This window comes from Mirounga angustirostris, unplaced genomic scaffold (genome assembly GCF_029215605.1).
Source record: "Mirounga angustirostris isolate CCGP_5_RB_7025 unplaced genomic scaffold, mMirAng1.0.hap1 SCAF_9, whole genome shotgun sequence".
NCBI lineage: Eukaryota > Metazoa > Chordata > Mammalia > Carnivora > Phocidae > Mirounga > Mirounga angustirostris.
The window spans coordinates 39,169,007-39,185,526 of NW_026991717.1; the positions used below are offsets into that span (position 1 = coordinate 39,169,007).

Consider the following 16,520-nt stretch of genomic DNA (forward strand, 5'->3'; position numbering starts at 1 on the left):
AAATGAATTGGGAAGTGTTCCCTTCTATTTTCTGGAAGAGGTTATATGTCAAAAGATGGGTTTGAGTTCTTCCTTAAACACTTGGTTGAATTTGCCAGTGAAATCTTTTGGGTCTGGGGCGCCTGGGTGGCTCAGTTGGTTAAGCGACTGCCTTCGGCTCAGGTCATGATCCTGGAGTCCCTGGATCGAGTCCCGCATCGGGCTCCCTGCTCGGCAGGGAGCCTGCTTCTCCCTCTGACCCTCCCCCCTCTCATGTGCTCTCTCTCTCTCTCTCATTCTCTCTGTCTCAAATAAATAAATAAAATCTTTAAAAAAAAAAAAAGAAATCTTTTGGGCCTGGAATTCTCTTTTTCAGATGGTTTTTAACTATAAATTCAATTTCTTTAATAAATATAGTTATTTATTTCTTCTTGGATGAGTTTTTAGTGGTTTGTGGCTTTTGAGGATTTAGTTCATTTTATCTAAGTTGTCCATTTATTTTATAAAGTTGTTCATATTATTATTCCCTTATTAGTCTTTTGATGTGTGTGACGTCTGTTGCGATAATTCATTTCTCATTCCTGATACTGATAATATGTGTATTCTCTCTTTTTTTTTCTTAGTCAGTCTACCTAGAACTTTGTCAATTTTATTCATTTTTTTCAAAGAATCAGCTTTTTATTTCATTGTTTTTCTCTATTGTTTTCTTATTTTCAATTTCATTTAAATTTGCTTTTGTCTTTATTATTTTCTTCCTTCTGCTTGCTTTGGGTTTATATTTCTCTTCTTGTTCTAGTTTCTGAAGGTGAAAGCTGAGATTGTTGATTTGGGATCTTTCCTCTTTTCTAATATAACCATTTAATGCTATCAATTTCCCTGTAAGCATTTTTGAAGCTGCATCTCACAATTTTGGTATGTTTTCTTTTTATTCACTTCAGGATATTTTCTAATTACCATAACACTTTCCTTTTGACCCATGAGTTATTTAAAAGTGTGTTTTTTAAGTTCAAAGTCTTTAGAGATTTTCCAGTTATTGCTCTGCTATAAAATTCTAGTTTGATTTTGTTGTGATCAAATAACATACTTTGTATGATTTCAATTATTTTTAAATTGTTAAGACTTGTTTTATGACAAAATGTGGTCTTCTTTGATGTAGGTTCTTTGCACACTTGGAAAGAATTTGTTTTCAACTGGTTTTTGATTGAATGTCCTATCACCATCAATTAGTTCCAGTTGGTTTATGGCTCAGCTCTTGTATATGCTTGCTATTTTCTGTTTACCTGTTCTGTTAATTACTGAGCAAGGAATAGTGAAGTCTCCAACTCTAACTGTGGAGTTTTCCACTTTTCCTTTCAGTTTAATCAGGTTCTGCCCCTTCTATTCTGAAGTCCTGTTATTAGGTGCATACACACTTAGGATTGTTATGCCTTCTTGATGAACTGGCCCTTTTATTGTTATGTCATGCATCCCTTTATCCCTAGTAATTTTCTTTGCTCTGAAGACTACTTTGTCCGATATTAATATAGTCACTCCAGCTTTCTTTTGATTGGTGTTGCATGATGTATCTTAATCTTTTTTAACTGCTTTATTGAGATATAATTTATGTATCATAAATTCACCTATTTAAAGAGTAGTGCTCTGGGGTGCCTGGGTGGCTCAGATGGTTAAGCATCTGCCTTCGGCTCAGGTCATGATCCCAGGGACCTGGGATCGAGCCCCACATCAGGCTCCCTGCTCAGTGCAGAGCCTGCTTCTCCCTCTCCCACTGCCATTCCCTCCGCTTGTGCTCTCTAGCTCTGTCTATCTCTCTGTCAAATAAATAAAACCTTTTTAAAAAAATAAAAAATAAAGAGTACTGCTCAATGTTTTTAGTATCTATGTCTTAGTCTTTTAACCTATCTATATCATTATATCAATATAATTATAGGCAGCATATAGTTGTATCTGATCATTTGATCAGTTTTGATACTCTCATTCTTTTGTCATACAATCACTTTTTTAATTATTTTAAACAAACCACACATAATTATTTTATATTCTATAACAGATAATTTCAGTATCTTCAGTCAGTGTTGCTGTTGGTCTGATTCAGCAATGTTGTTTTCTGCTGACTCTTATTTCATGTAGCTTATTTTCTCTTTTGTTTAATGATTTTTTAAATTTTTATTTTGTATGACCTCCTGTTCCTTGGAAGTTTATGTGTGAGAATTCTTTGAAGCCTAGATTTAAACTGCGTTTCTCCAGGGAGCACTTGCAATTGCTTCATCAGGCATCTGGGGAATACTTTAAACTGCATTTTTACTTAGATTTTTTTTTTTTTGAGCAGGGGAATGCAGGGGCAATAGGCAGGGTGAATTCTGGTACCACACCCACTTGAAACTGGGCTTGTCCTAGAGATTCTCAGGAAAGACCCTTCTTTCTTCTGCTCCAACTCCAGTGAAGACAGAGGCAGACAAATCTCTGTGGACACTTTTCCCCCCTAGTTAACTAGCCCTCTGGGATCCTAGCTTTAGGCAGAGGTCTTCTTAACTATTTCCTACCTTGCTTGGGTCCCAGGAATTATCTTCTATGCCATGAGCTGTATAGCCTGTTAAACCCAGACTTTGGGTTACCAGGAATAGGCAGATATCCTTTGGGCAAATGCTAACTCCAAAACGTATTTACCTCTACAGACTCAAGATTTCTTGATGCTTCTGAACACTGACATTTCCCTTATTTTTTGTCATCTAAGCAATGTTGTTAAAACTATATTTTAGGGGCGCCTGGGTGGCTCAGTCGGTTGAGCGACTGCCTTCGGCTCAGGTCATGATCCTGGAGTCCTGGGATCGAGTCCCGCATTGAGCTCCCGGCTCGGCGGGGAGCCTGCTTCTCCCTCTGACCCTCCCCCCTCTCATGCTGTTTCTCTCTCGCTCGCTCTCTAATAAATAAATAAATAAAATCTTAAAAAAAAACAAAACTATATTTTAAAAAAATTTATCCAGCATTTTAGATGTTTTGTCCTAGGGGATATTTCTCTACATATCTACCGGAAATGGCATCTTTGATTTCTGATAGGGGAATTCATCCAGATCATAATGATTGTGATAGCTAATGAACTTAGTTTTACTTTTCCCACCTAATTTCATATTTACTACTGATTATATTTTTCCTCCCTTTCTCTCCTTTCCCTTTTCTGGCTCGGTCAAATTTCTCTTTATTCCTTATACCAAAGTCCACAACCACCATCATGGTCACTTGTTTATTTAGAAATTCTACCCTCTTTTCTATTTTGCTGCTGGTTTTGCCTGTTCACATCCCCCTATCCTTTTAGAAGATCTTTAGAATACTTTTATCCTCTAAGCTACAAAACATCCTTTCCCCTCCATGGATTTGCTGACAGTTTAGATCACCACTGTCCAAAAGAACTTTCTGCAATGGTGGAAATGTTCTATATCTGCCCTGACCCAGTACAGTAGCCACTAGCCATGCATGGTCATTGAATGCTTGAAAAATGGTGGGTACAACTGAAGAACTGAATATTTGATTTTATTTAATTTTAATTAATTTAAATGTAAGGAGCCACATGTGACTAGTGGCTACCATACTGGACAGTGCAAACTTCCATACTTCATTTCTGACTCTTTTTTTTTTTTTAAGGTTTATTTATTTGAGAGAGAGAGAGCACGAGCAGAGGGAGAGGGAGAAGCAGACCTCCCACTGAGCAGGGAGCCCGATGCGGGGCTCGATCCCAGGACCCCGGGATCATGACCTGAGCTGAAGGCAGATGCCCAACGACTGAGCCATGCAGGCGCCCCCATTTCTGACTCTTAATAGGTCTTCCCTTATAGCATGGCCTTTCAAGAATCCGTACTTAAAACAAATTAATCATGTCATCATTCATTCAGACTTAGCTAACATATATGTTCCTTCCTACTGTTTCCTGTATACTTTTTCATCCCCTATCTTTTTTTTCATCCCCTATTTTAAGATCTTTCTTCTAACCCAGATTCCATTTGGTTTGAGAATTTCCCTGCATATTTTGTTCGGTCCCTATGTGCCCCAAAAATGCCCTGACAGGATTAATGGTATCTTGACTAGAATGAAGACTCTTGGATCACAAATCTTTTCCCTAATAGCGTGTGGATATTTTGCTGTCCAATATTGCAGATCCAAAGGTTAACGTTAGCTTAATTCTCTTTGGAAGCTACCTCATCTCACCTGTATGAACCTGTACATATTTCTTTTTTGAGCCCTCATTTTACTTGGATGGAGGACACCCAATCTTAGTGAAGGCTATACCTCAGTTCTTGGGTAGGGGTGGGAATTATGTAGTACTGAGGTGGGGGAGGAAGAACATGAGGGAGATCCAGTTCTTCGTCATCTGTCTTGCTGTTCTTCCCTAAGACATCTAGACATCAGACACTGGTGCCCACTGATGATGCACAGTCTCCTTCTAGGCTCCACCTCAGCCTCTCTGGCACCCCCTGCCCTCTGTGCCTTGTCTGTGCCATACTCTTGGGCACATCAGAAACACATGCCTGAGTCCACCCCACTGCAGGTTATGGGAATCCCTCCTGGGCACCCAGAAACCTTTTGCTGCTCCTGGCAATTCTGTGAGGCCGCATCAGGCCCATCTGCCTGGGTGTACCCATTGGACAACTTCCATTTCCACTCCATTACCTGTTGTGGTGCAAGGAGGTCCAGGCTCCTCCCACATCTTTGGCTGCACCAGGGGCCCAAGGCCTCTCCCTGCTTGGATCCTGAGACCTAACTGGGGGATCCCTCCTCTTTTCTCACTTCCCCCATGATTCCTCTCCCTCCCCAGCTCATGGAATCTTTCTTTATTTGGGCGGAGGGGCAAATAGGGAGTGAGTAGCCAAGAGTGGACTGAAATCCAAATGTTCAGACATCTAAGACAGGCTCCTTCCAAGCCTGCAGTGAGTGTTCACACAGGAGAATGCATCCTGCCTGTGCAGAAATGCCTGGGAACGCTTCAAAACAGAGACTCACCTGTTAGGTGAGGAATACTCGATAAAAGCTGATGGGATGAGGTTGAGGCCACCCAGGGAGGAGGTCTGCAGTGCATTCCCACTCTTCATGCATGGTTGAGTCCCCGCTGTAGGCCAGACACCGATCACTGGTTGGCCCATTAGCCAGGGTGCTGTGAGAGGTGGGGCTGGGGAAGAGGTGAAGGATAAGGGATAAATGAGCATGCCCCCAGCATACTGCCTAGCAAGGCCACCTCACAATGATGTGATGCCAGATTCCATGTTCAGAGCTTTCCATGCCTTCCCTTATTGAATCCTCACATCACCTTTTAGAGAACAAATGAGAAATTCTTATTCCCTCCCATTTTATAGATGGGGAGATTGAGGCTTCAAGCGATTGGGTAACTTGCCCAAGGTCGCACAGCAAGTAACTGGAGGAGCTGGATTCAAATCAGCTCAAAAGTTGAGCCCCCAACCTCCATACTACATAGCCTCTTCCGCACCAGTTCAGGGGGATGATACCCACTTGACAGATGAGGGAAACGCCTTAAGGAGGAAAGGAACTTGCTCGAGTTAGTGAAAGAGCCACATCTGAGCCCAACAGTAAAGCCTGGGCTATTTAACTGCAGTGTCCCCGCCTACCAGGGGCTTCTAGGCTAATGGGAAGACAGATCCCCGTGTTCCTGCCCTGGGGTTGCGGCCACCGGGTAGGTGTAGTGCCTGTCCTGGCCAGCAGAGGTCAGCCTTTCAGGGTGGGCAATAGCAGGGCACGGCCGCCGGGACACTCCTAGGCGCCAGGCAGTGTGCACAACCCAGCACTGGGAAAAACAAAGTCCAGCTCCTGGCCTTGTGGAGGTACCAGGTGTGTCACGCTGAGAGGACACGGCCAGCCAGAGTGCCACCTACACCTCACACTTCCTCACCTGCACCGCGAGCGCCCCTACTCCACAGTGCGCGCCTTCACTTGGGAGCGCAAGTGCCAAAGCCCCGCTGAGTGGGCAGCGGCGAGTGGCTCCACCCTCTGGCCATCGTTGATTGGACTGGAGCTGGACACGTGACACCGGCTGGGCCAATCAGTCTCTCTGCTGGGTTTCCGGAGGCGCACACTGTCCCTCCTGGCGGCGGTGGGCGCTGATGGCTGTCTCCCCGAGCCCCGCCGGTGAGGTGGGGCTGGCCTGTGGGGGCCCGTGAGGACGCCCCTGTCAGCTCTCTGACAGGGCAGCATAGTTAACCAGTGGCTTCAGCAGCTGCCCTTCAGGCCTTAAAGACCAGCAAGTCCAACTGCCTCATATTACATGTGGGGAAACTGAGGCTCAGAGGGAGGTGACAAGGTCAAGGTGAAGGCCGGGGGAGGAAATGGCCACCTCCACAGTTGGATGTGAACAGGAGTCAACAGAATTACCCCTGAGAAAGAGGCGCGCGCGCCACACACGCACTCACACCAGCTCTACGACAGAGAGGGGTTTCCTCACCCTCGCGCACAACGCCCGCCTCTCCACCCCAGGCACACAGCCGGGTCACGTGCCTGCAGGGGCGGTGCTCCCCCCCCGGCGGTGACTGAGCACGCAGGGCTAGGGAGAAGACCCTTTCCACGCAGGGCAGGACCCCGCCCGCAGGCCCCCTGGCCAGAGGACCCCCCGCCCCCCGCCTTGGTCTTGCCCAACTTTCTTTCTTTTTTTTTTTTAAGATTTATTTATTTATTTGACAGAGAGAGACAGCGAGAGAGGGAGCACAAGCACGGGAAGTGGGGGAGGGAGAAGCAGGCTTCCCGCCAAGCAGGGAGCCCAATGTGGGGCTCGATCCCAGGACCCTGAGATCATGACCTGAGCCGAAGGCAGTCGCTTAACCAACTGAGCCACCAGGCGCCCCTTGCCCAACTTTCTTAGAAGTGCTCTACACTCAAAAATACTGCCCCTTCCATCTGCCTGCCTCCTTCCCTGCCTCCTCCCTCCCCCCGCCCCCCACCCCGGGTCAGATCGGCATGCTCTGCTGCTCTCTCAGCCTCCCCAGCACCCTGCCCTTCCTCTCACAGATATGTCCTCTAATAAACCTCTTGCACATCTAATCCTACCCTGGCATCTGCTTCTCAGAGAACCTGGATTAATTTCAGTCCTTACCCTGCAGCCACACTGTGGCGCCGGAAGTGATGGGACATTGGTGAGCCACACACCAACTGGGACAGTGGCCCAGCAGGTGCCTGCCTGTCCTCACCATGCCCAGGACCCATTACCCCCTAACACCCTGATTCAAGGAATTCACCCCTCCTGGGACACACGCACCACCTCCCCCTTCAGCTTCTAAAGCCCCTCCTCTCTCAGACAATCCCAGTTCTGAGACTCTTCCCTCACACAGAGGTGAATGTGTGGGACTGAGGCAAACTAGAAGGCTAGCAGAAAGAGATAGTTGCATATTTGTTGATGGCTGTGTTTTATTATCCAGAAGTTTATCAAGCACTTACTATGTGCAAAGCACAGTGACAGCAGAGTATTCCAGAAACTGCACAGGATTTGGAGACACTTGGAAAGCAGGGACTGAGTTTGAGCGTTCCCACTCAAAGTTGTGTGACCTTGAGTGAGTTACTTAGCGTCTCTGACTCCCTGTTTCCTCATCTATTAATGGGTTGTGTGAGAATGTCATGTTACAGTGCAGAACACATTGATAATCGCAGACTTCTACAAATAGCCAGAAGTATTAACTATTAGGGCTACAGTTACTACTGTCTTTGAAGGAAAGAGCCAGGCCAGTGGGGTCTAACTCTTAATTTGGGGCATGCAGAAACCAGTCTCCCATACACAGCTCAGCAGCTGGAGCCTATGTACTGGGTAGCCATTTGCCTTCTGAAGGTTAGGACCCAACAAGAGTCTGACCTAAGTCTCATGTCTTTCTCCTCTACCACCAGACCTCCTTCCACAAGAGCAGCCCTATTGGCTAAAACCTAGGGTACAAGGGAGGGGGACTCCTCGTGGGAGTCAGGGCACTGCAGAGGACAGCCTGGATGCCAGTGGGGAGGGTTCAGTGTTTGAAATGACTCAGTTACGAAGCAGACATGGAGCCATTCCCAGGGAGGGGCTAGAGAACTGGACATCTTCGACCTGAGTTACCTAGGGAAACTCTCTACGTCCAGGGAGACAGGTGTAGACAAAGTTACCAGGATATTCAGGGGAAGGAGAGCTCAGACCTAATTGGAAAAATCCAGGAAGTCTTTCTGGGGGAGATAGCATTTGGCAACTTTTGAAAGATGCTGTGGGGACCAAAGGAGAGGGTAGGACACTCTTGGGAAAAGGACCAGTGTAAAGAGAGACTAGGAGATGGGAAAGGATCGAATAGTTCACCTGAAGTGGGACAGGAAAGAAAGAAAACAAGTAAAAATGAGGCCATAGGGGAGACCAAGAAGGGACCTTTAGGAGGAACCTAAATGCCCTGGCCAGGAGTTTGATATTTACCCCGGTTAGCAGAGGGGTAACAAGATGAGATTTTGAGCAGAGGAGTAATGCTCTCCATGTGTATTAGCAAAATGGGCAACCCAGGCCCGCCCCAGGAAGGTTTTGGCAGTATTTGCCTTTGTTTTAAAGGTTTATTTATTCATTTGAGAAAGAGAGAGAGAGAGAGGATGGGGGGAGGGGCAGAGGGAGAGAGAGGGGAGAGAAGCAGACCCCCACTGAGTGAGGAGCCCGTTTTCCTTTGTTTTAAATGGCCCTACCCCTCTGTCCGTGATTTTATCAGGGACTGAGAGTCAGGGAAGCTCTGCATTTTGTGTATCCCAAGCCTGACACATCCTCTGTGTACCATTCAATACACAGCCGCACTCTCAGAGGGCCAGGCAAGGAGCCAAGCCTGGTCCCAGGTTGCATGGACCATGATGGCCACCAGAGGGCGCCTCTGCCATCCCCGCAAAGAGCCTGGACTGGGCTTAAGACCTGCCTCATTTTACATGTGGGGAAACCGAGGCTCAGAGAGCCAGGGGTGGGGGAGGGGGACATGATTAAGGTGAAAGGAGGAGAGAGTAGCCACCTCAACAGTTGAACGTGAACAGATGGCTCTTAAACTGCAATTTGAAAGTCAAGAGAATGAAGACTGAGAAAGCAGCACCCCCTGCCTCCCCCCACCAGTCCACACAGATCCATACTGCCACTGCTCCGGAAAGGGTTTTCCTCACCACCTGGCACAACGCCTGCCTTGCAACCATTAGACACTTACTCTTTTGAATAAAATACCCATGTCCTACCGATCTCTGTATAAACATATACGCCCCTCCAAGGGTGATAGATGGCATCCTGGGGCCCTGAAGTGGGAGGTCTGCACTAGATACTGGGGTCCTGGCTACAGCCCCAGGGACTCACTGCAACTAGGAGTGGGAAGGTCCACCTCCTTTTCTCAGAATGTCGCCTTGCTCCTCCCCATGGCTGGACAGCCCCTTCTCTACCTCTCCTGGTAATGAGATCCCCTTCACCCTTCAACCTTTTATGTAACTCCCACTTGAAACTTTCCCGTGTCTCTCCACCCTGTTCTCCACAGCTTTCGGGACCCGCCCCCGCCAGCCCTCTACCCACCCTGATTCAGATGTCTCGGCCTCTAGCCGCCCCTCATTGTAAGCCCCTCATTGGCACACCAGGCACTTGGCTCAGAGCCTCCCTCGACCCCCCACACCCAGCTGCTGCTAAATGTCTCCCCACTTCTCTCTGATGGAGGGGGACACCATGGTCCCAGAGATTTGGGACTGCAATCAGGAGACCTATGTTTTCATCCCCGCTCTACCACCAACTGGTGTGGTTAAGTCCCTCCCCATCTCTGAGGTCTTCCTAACACTCCTCTGCCCACGAGAGGAAAGGCCAAACACCTCTGGGATCCCTTCCCACTCATATGTTCTGAATCTGAGGTTTAACTTCCAATGGCCCTTCAGAGAAATGTCAGGTCCTCTTAGCAGAAAATGTCCAAGGCCTAGAGTGTGGACCTCCCACCATCGTGGGACTGCCATCTCCTAGTCCTTGGCCTATCTTCTCGAAAGAACAGGGGACAGGAGCTCCTCAGTATGTGGAAAAGAATTACACACATGTGTGGGGACCATGCAGCCATGAGGCTGCTATTATAGACAATGCTCTCAAATTCAGCCCACAAAAGGGGAGAAGTGTTCCTTTCCAAGAATTACTAATTTTTTTTGATGCTTAGAAAGCCTTGGAGATGCTATAGAATCAGTTTTAATGGTGGACCTTGAATGGTAACAGGCAAGAGTCTTCAAATTTCACTTGTCAGCATCTGTATCTTGGGCTGACTTGGCCTGGAAGGCCCTGAACCTTCACCCTGCTCAAGCCCCCAACTCTTTCTGGACCTGCTCAGGCTCCTCCCTCTTGGCAGAAGCCCTGGGTGTCATGGCCACAGTCTTTTAAAAAATAAACACAGGGCAGGCTGCGGCTGAATTATGTGTTCTGGCTGGTAACTTGCAGGGGCCCCAGGACTTTCCAGCCTTTGTCTACAAGGGGCTGGGTTGAGGGGTGGGAGGTGAGGGTGGGGTCTCTGGAGGCCTGCCAGTCACCAGCCTGAGGGTCTGCATTTGGGAGGCCTCCAGAAGACGTGGAGGCAAAGGGAGCTGAGCCTAGCCTTGCAGGACAGCAGAGCCTTGATGAAGCTGGAGCTCATAGGCATACCAGCTGCCCAGGCCCCAAACTGTTCCTCCCCCAACTCTTCTTCTCCTCTCCTCTTCCCTTCAAGCCACAGACGTTTTTAGGGAGGGTGGGATGGCCCACGGCCTGTGTGGAGTGCTGACCAGGGAGTCAGGTGGTCCAAAGCTAGTTCCCATCCCTGTTGGCAGACAAGTTGCTTTCCCATTGGTAAAGTAGAGACAAGCATTGCTGCCCCACCAAGCTCTTCAGAATTCCCATATCTTTCAGGCTTCTGAGCCTTTGCAGACACTGCTCCCCCCTGCCCAGACTCCCCTCTTTCCAGGCTCCCAGTGGCACATATCTGCCGTCCTAATTTTTGTTCTCTCCAGCACACCTTGCTCACTCTGTGCACCTTTGTGCTCAGTGTGAGTGTGGGGGTGAGCAACCTCTCTGAGGCCCCCCACAAAACTGCCTTGAGCCAGAGAGGTTCCTTACAGAGTTATTTGCAATAGAATGAGGTTAGAATTTAAATGTCCACAATTAGGATATAGTAATAACAATAATGACAATGTCTAACACCCACTGAGTACTTGCCATGCCTGGGACCACAATGAACACTCACAAGGAATTTACAAAGTAGACACACATAGTATCTCCATTTTACAGATGAGGACATGGAGGAAGAGCTTAGCTAGGATATGATATACTCATTGAGTGACATATTATATGATCACTTAAAATTATGATGATGTGCTGAAGTATGTTAGAATGTTCAAGGGGGTACATGTACATGTATGTATATATACATATGAAGATACGTTTAAAACAGACAAAAATAAAATGTAAATTAAAGAAGAAAGTTGAATGGAAATACACCCAAATGTTCACAGTGGCTTACTCTGGACCTTTAGTTATATCTATTTTCTTCTTTGTGCCTCCCTGTAATTTCCACACTTTTGACAATAAGCAGACGTTCTTTTAAATCATGAAATGAGAGGCGCCTGGCTGGCTCAGCCCGTAGAGCTTGCGACTCTTGGTTTCAGGGTCGTGAGTTCTAGCCCCACGTTGGGTGTAGAGATTGCTTAAAAATAAAATCTTAGGGACGCCTGGGTGGCTCAGTCGTTAAGCGTCTGCCTTCGTTCGGCTCAGGTCATGATCCCAGGGTCCTGGGATCAAGCCCCATATCGGGATCCCTGCTCGGTGGGAAGCCTGCTTCTCCCTCTCCCACCTCCCCCGCCCCCGCTTGTGTTCCCTCTCTCGCTGTGTCTCTCTCTGTCAAATACATAAATAAAATCTTAAAAAAAATAAAAATAAAAAAATAAAATCTTAAATAAATCGTGAAATGAAACAGACATAATATAACAGAGATAATATATTGTCTGTAAGCAATTTAAAGAGTAACAATTCTTTTAAAAAAAAAAAAAGAGTAGGGCGCCTGGGTGGCTCAGATGGTTAAGCTTCTGCCTTTGGCTAGGGTCATGGTCCCAGGGTCCTGGGATTGAGTCCTGAATCGGGCTCCCTGCTCCTTGGGAGCCTGCTTCTCTCTCTGCCTCTCTCTCTCTCTCTCTCTCTCTCTCATGAATAAATAAATAAAATCTTTAAAAAAAAAAAAGAGTAGCATTCTGATTTGAATTAGATCTGAAGAGAAGGCAAGGGATAAAGAAACTTTGATCATGAAGGGGCTTTTCCAAGCTCCCCTCTGACTTGGTTTCCTGGGCCAAATGTGGTTTTATCCTCATAAGATTCATTTATTAACTCATTCATTCATTCATTCCCTCACTCTTTCTTCATTTCCTCATCCATCGGGTGCTAGGCATGTGGGGAGAGATACAGAGTTAATCGGGCTTATTTCTGGCCCTTGCTGAGCTCAGAGTGGAAGATGCTAAGGGCCTGAGCAGGGCAGGACAGGGGACGGTGGTCACCAGGCAGGAGGCCAGGGGTCCAGGGGCAGAAAGGACAGCATGGAAGGGGGTTAAAGAGCATCCAGGATGGGAACAAGGTTCTAGCTTGGGCAGCACATGGTGGTGGAGCCCCTTGGGGCCACCCTATTCACCGCTGTATCTCCAGCATCCAGTGGCTTGAGACGAATGAATGAATGAACAAATAAGACAAATGAGCAACTGAAGGAACACCTGAACCTTTATCCCAGACAAGGGATTAACGTCTCCAATTTATAATGAACTTCGAAAAGTAGAAAGGAGAAACCAATAGCCTCCTAGAAAAATGGGTTAAAAATATTACCAGACAATTCACAGGAAAAGAAATGCAAATGGCCCTGAACCGTAGGAAAGATGATCAACACGCTCAAATAAAAGAAATGCAAATGGAAACGAGTCTGAGATACCATTTCCCACCTATCAGATTGGCAGAAATCCAGAAGTTTGGCAACACGTCTGCTTGGGAGGCAGTGAGGGAAACCATCACCCTCCTCCACAGCTGGTGACAACGTGCCATGGTGTAACCCCTTGGCAGAGGAATGTGGCCAAAGCTAGCAAAAATGCGCATATTTGACTTGTGACTCAGGAATCCCGTTGTTGTAAACCACCTCGGGCAGGTGTCCCGAAACACTGGAAGCACAAGGCTTTTTACTGCCATTCTATTTGTGACAGCACAAGACAGGAAACAAGGAAAATGTCCATCAGCAGGGGGCTGTGCTTATCAGCACAATGGAGGAGTCTGCCGTGAAGAACAAGGAAGATCGGACGGACACCTGCGGGCAAGATCTCGGGCGAGATGTTCCGTGAATGAAGCAAGGTGGAGGCAAGCGTGACTGCGAGTTCTTGTGTTAACATTCCTCTGAGCAAAGGAGGGAGGGATATGGATTATACATGTACGTACACAGGTATTACATATAAGACACACGTAGACACCAATGTAATTTAAATTTTTTTTAAATTAATTTTTAAAAAATTAATACTTAGGCAGAGGGGGGAGTGGGTGAAGGGGACACAAATAAAAGTTAGACCTCTCTGAATATTCTTTATTGTGTCCAATCGACTTTGGAACCATAAACAAAATTGAAACATTTTAAATCAATTCATAAAAGCAGAGAGCAAAATGAAGCAAATGAATCTATGCATGGACTTAGTGATAGAATCGCAAAGAGAAGAACTATTCCGGGTGACTTCCAAGCAAAGTGACTTAAAGACACACAACACACACACCAGTCACAGTGTGTGGACCCTATTTCACCCCCATTCAAACAAACAAGTTGTAAAAAAAAGAAAGAAAGAGAAAAAGAAATTATGGCATTCAGAAGGCAATCAGGGCAACATGAACACTGACTACCGATTAGATATTTGATGCTCTTAAGTATGATGATGGCCCACATGTTATGAGTGATAGGGTATTGTGGCTTTTTTTTTTTTTTAAAGAATCCTTATCTCTTAGAGGTAATATTGAATATTTGTGAAAGAAATGATAAGATGTCTGGGATTTCTTCAGATATGGTTTGGTCACTGTTGGGCTGGGGAGGGGGGATGAAGCAAGGTAAGGCATGAGTGGGTCCCTGCTAAAGCCTGTTGACTGAGTGCAGGTGCGGGGCAGAGCCCAGAGCCACCTCCCCCCACTCCCTGCCTGAGCGCTGCTCTGAGGGACCTCATCCCAGCGTGTGGGGGCCGTGGAGGGGACACAGTCCCTTCCCTGGAGGACCCTTAGTCTAATCTCACTCCAAGAGCTCCCCAGTTGTGGAATGAAACCCAGACTCATTCTTGTGGTTTTTAAGCATGCCCACCTCCCCAGTTTGTGGATCCTCTGTAACATCCGCGTTTCTTAAAGACGAAGTCACAGAAGGCAACTGTGTTTTAACTACTTCTGAATATGTGGAGCACAGAAAGACAAGGTGGGTCCAACCTTGTCAGGGGAAGGCCCAGATGTGGCAACTGAGGGAGGTTTGGGGTTAAAAAGGGAGAAAAAACTTTTCAAGGAAGACTTTCTCAATGACCCAGCAGGGTGATTCAATGTCACTGACAGGCTGTAGGGGGCGCTAGAAGAACGTAAGCATCCGTGGGCCGAGCAACAACGCAACTCAAGCGTTGGGGAAGATTCTGGAAGTTCTCAGTCTCCCCAGGGGCACGTATGGCATTTCATCTGTAAAAGCCAAATGGTAGTCACACCTGCCTCTCGTGGTTATTCGAAAGATCAAGTGTGATCACACAGATGAAACAATACAAAGGAGTTAGGGGCAAAAAAGATGCCTGAAGCCAGAACTACCAAATGGCATTGGGTCGTGAGACATGTTTCTGTTCTAAGCCAGTTCTTGCAATGTAGCGGAAGGAGAACCTGGACTCAGAGAACTCTGGTTTCAATTTTGTCTGCATTACCATAGAGCTGTGTGGCCTTGGGTGGGTCACTGCCCCTCTCTGAGCATACAGTTTCACACCTGCAAAATGGGCAAAGCACCTCCCTCAGTTGCCGAGGATTCAGTGAGAGAAACTGGTTGGTGTGTCTGCTGCCCACTGAGCACAGGCCATGGGAGGGCTAGGTGGAGAAAGTGAAGTGAACAGGAAGTGAGCTGGTCTCCTGGTCCCATGGTGAGGAGGCTGCCAGGAGCTCCAGGCTTCAGGAGGCTCTGAGCCAGCAGTGTGACCGCAGTATGGACTATGTCGGCAAAATTGGGCCTCAGCCCTGGCGGCAGGGGTGTGGGGGGGAGAGATGCTCAAAAACCACAGAGGCCCCCGGGCACCAACGCTACACATCTGACCACAACTCAAGGCCTGGTTGTGCTGCCTACAAACTAGGGGACACTAGTCAAGTGCCTTTACTTCTCTGTACCTCGCTTTCCTCTTCTATAATGTGGGGGATACGATGCAAGCCTCACAGGGCTCAATGTGTGTGTGCAGCTGGCTCAGAAGTTAGCATGTCCCCAGCAGCCTCTCCCCCAGTCCAGCTTTGCCCCCCAGCTGCTCCCATCCCAGGGACTTTGGGGGTGCAGAATCTGAGAGTAGGGAGAAAGGTAGAAACCCTGCATAATGAATTGGTTCCTTTCTCCAGGACAGGGAGGGAAAGGAATCTAACCAAAGTCTCCTAGTAAATTGGAAGCAGAGCCAGGCTGCTTCCTAGAGGGGGTGGCATTCTGGAAAGCAAAGAGCCTTCCTGCACTTACTAGGGTTTCAATGTCTGATTCTGTGTCCTTGTACCTCATCCTGTGACTTCTGGTGTGTTTCCCTTACCTTCAGCCAGAGCACCCACATTTTCTGGGTTCCCAGGGTGTGGTGTCTTTGACCTCCTAGGGAGACTTTATGCCAAACACCGGACATTCCTGTCATCAAGGGACCAGAAAGAGGGGAGGCTTCGGGCTGCTCTAAGGTCTGGGGAGAAGCCAGGAGCTTCCAATGGAAAGTCAATGCCAGTGTCCCGAGACCCCAGCCTGAGGAGCATCATGCTAGGTGAGTGCGTAGACAGGAGGGGGTGGGAGAGAAGAAGCCTCAGAAGACTCAACGTAGCGGAGGAAAAACTAGAAAGCTTTAGGAGAAATCATCCTAAGTTCTCGGGAAGCCAGCTGCATAGCAATGGGAGCCTAGTGGGGTCAGGGGCCCCCTCTCTTTTAAAAGAGCTGCTAGAAGTCTTTGGGCAAATTCCTGGAGGCTGCTTCTTCAAAATATCTTTCAGTGACACCAACATATTTATAGGTGAAATAATGTGATATCTGGGATTTGGTTTGTAATAATCCATTTGCCAGGAGGGGGTGAAAGGTTTCTGTGAAAGCAAAGTGGCCATGGGCTAATGGTGGTGGAAGAGGGTGACGGGGACACGGGCGTTCCTTGTACTATGCTCTTTACTTTTGTACACATTTGACGTTTTCCATAACAAAAAGTTCCTATGTCCAGAACCAGCCCTTTCTCTGCAGCTTGACGCTCACTGCCCTGGTCCCCTGGCCTGGATGGTGGTGATCACCTCTCACAGGTCAGCCTGCTTTAGCCCTGCCCCTCCAGCCTATTCTCAACACGGCCGCCAGAGGGAGCCTGCTACACGGTGC

At 47.5% G+C, this 16,520-nt stretch overlaps 1 protein-coding gene across 1 annotated transcript in view; it reads right to left on the minus strand.

The window, feature by feature from the left end:
• Positions 1-5,122, minus strand: part of SMAD3 (SMAD family member 3) — a 271,331-nt gene extending 266,209 nt beyond the window's left edge. Inside the window, exon 1 of the mRNA XM_054513459.2 lies at positions 4,969-5,122. The gene's annotated coding sequence lies outside the window, so the exon portion shown is untranslated. The remainder of the gene's footprint in view (positions 1-4,968) is intronic.
• Positions 5,123-16,520: the final 11,398 nt, after the last annotated feature.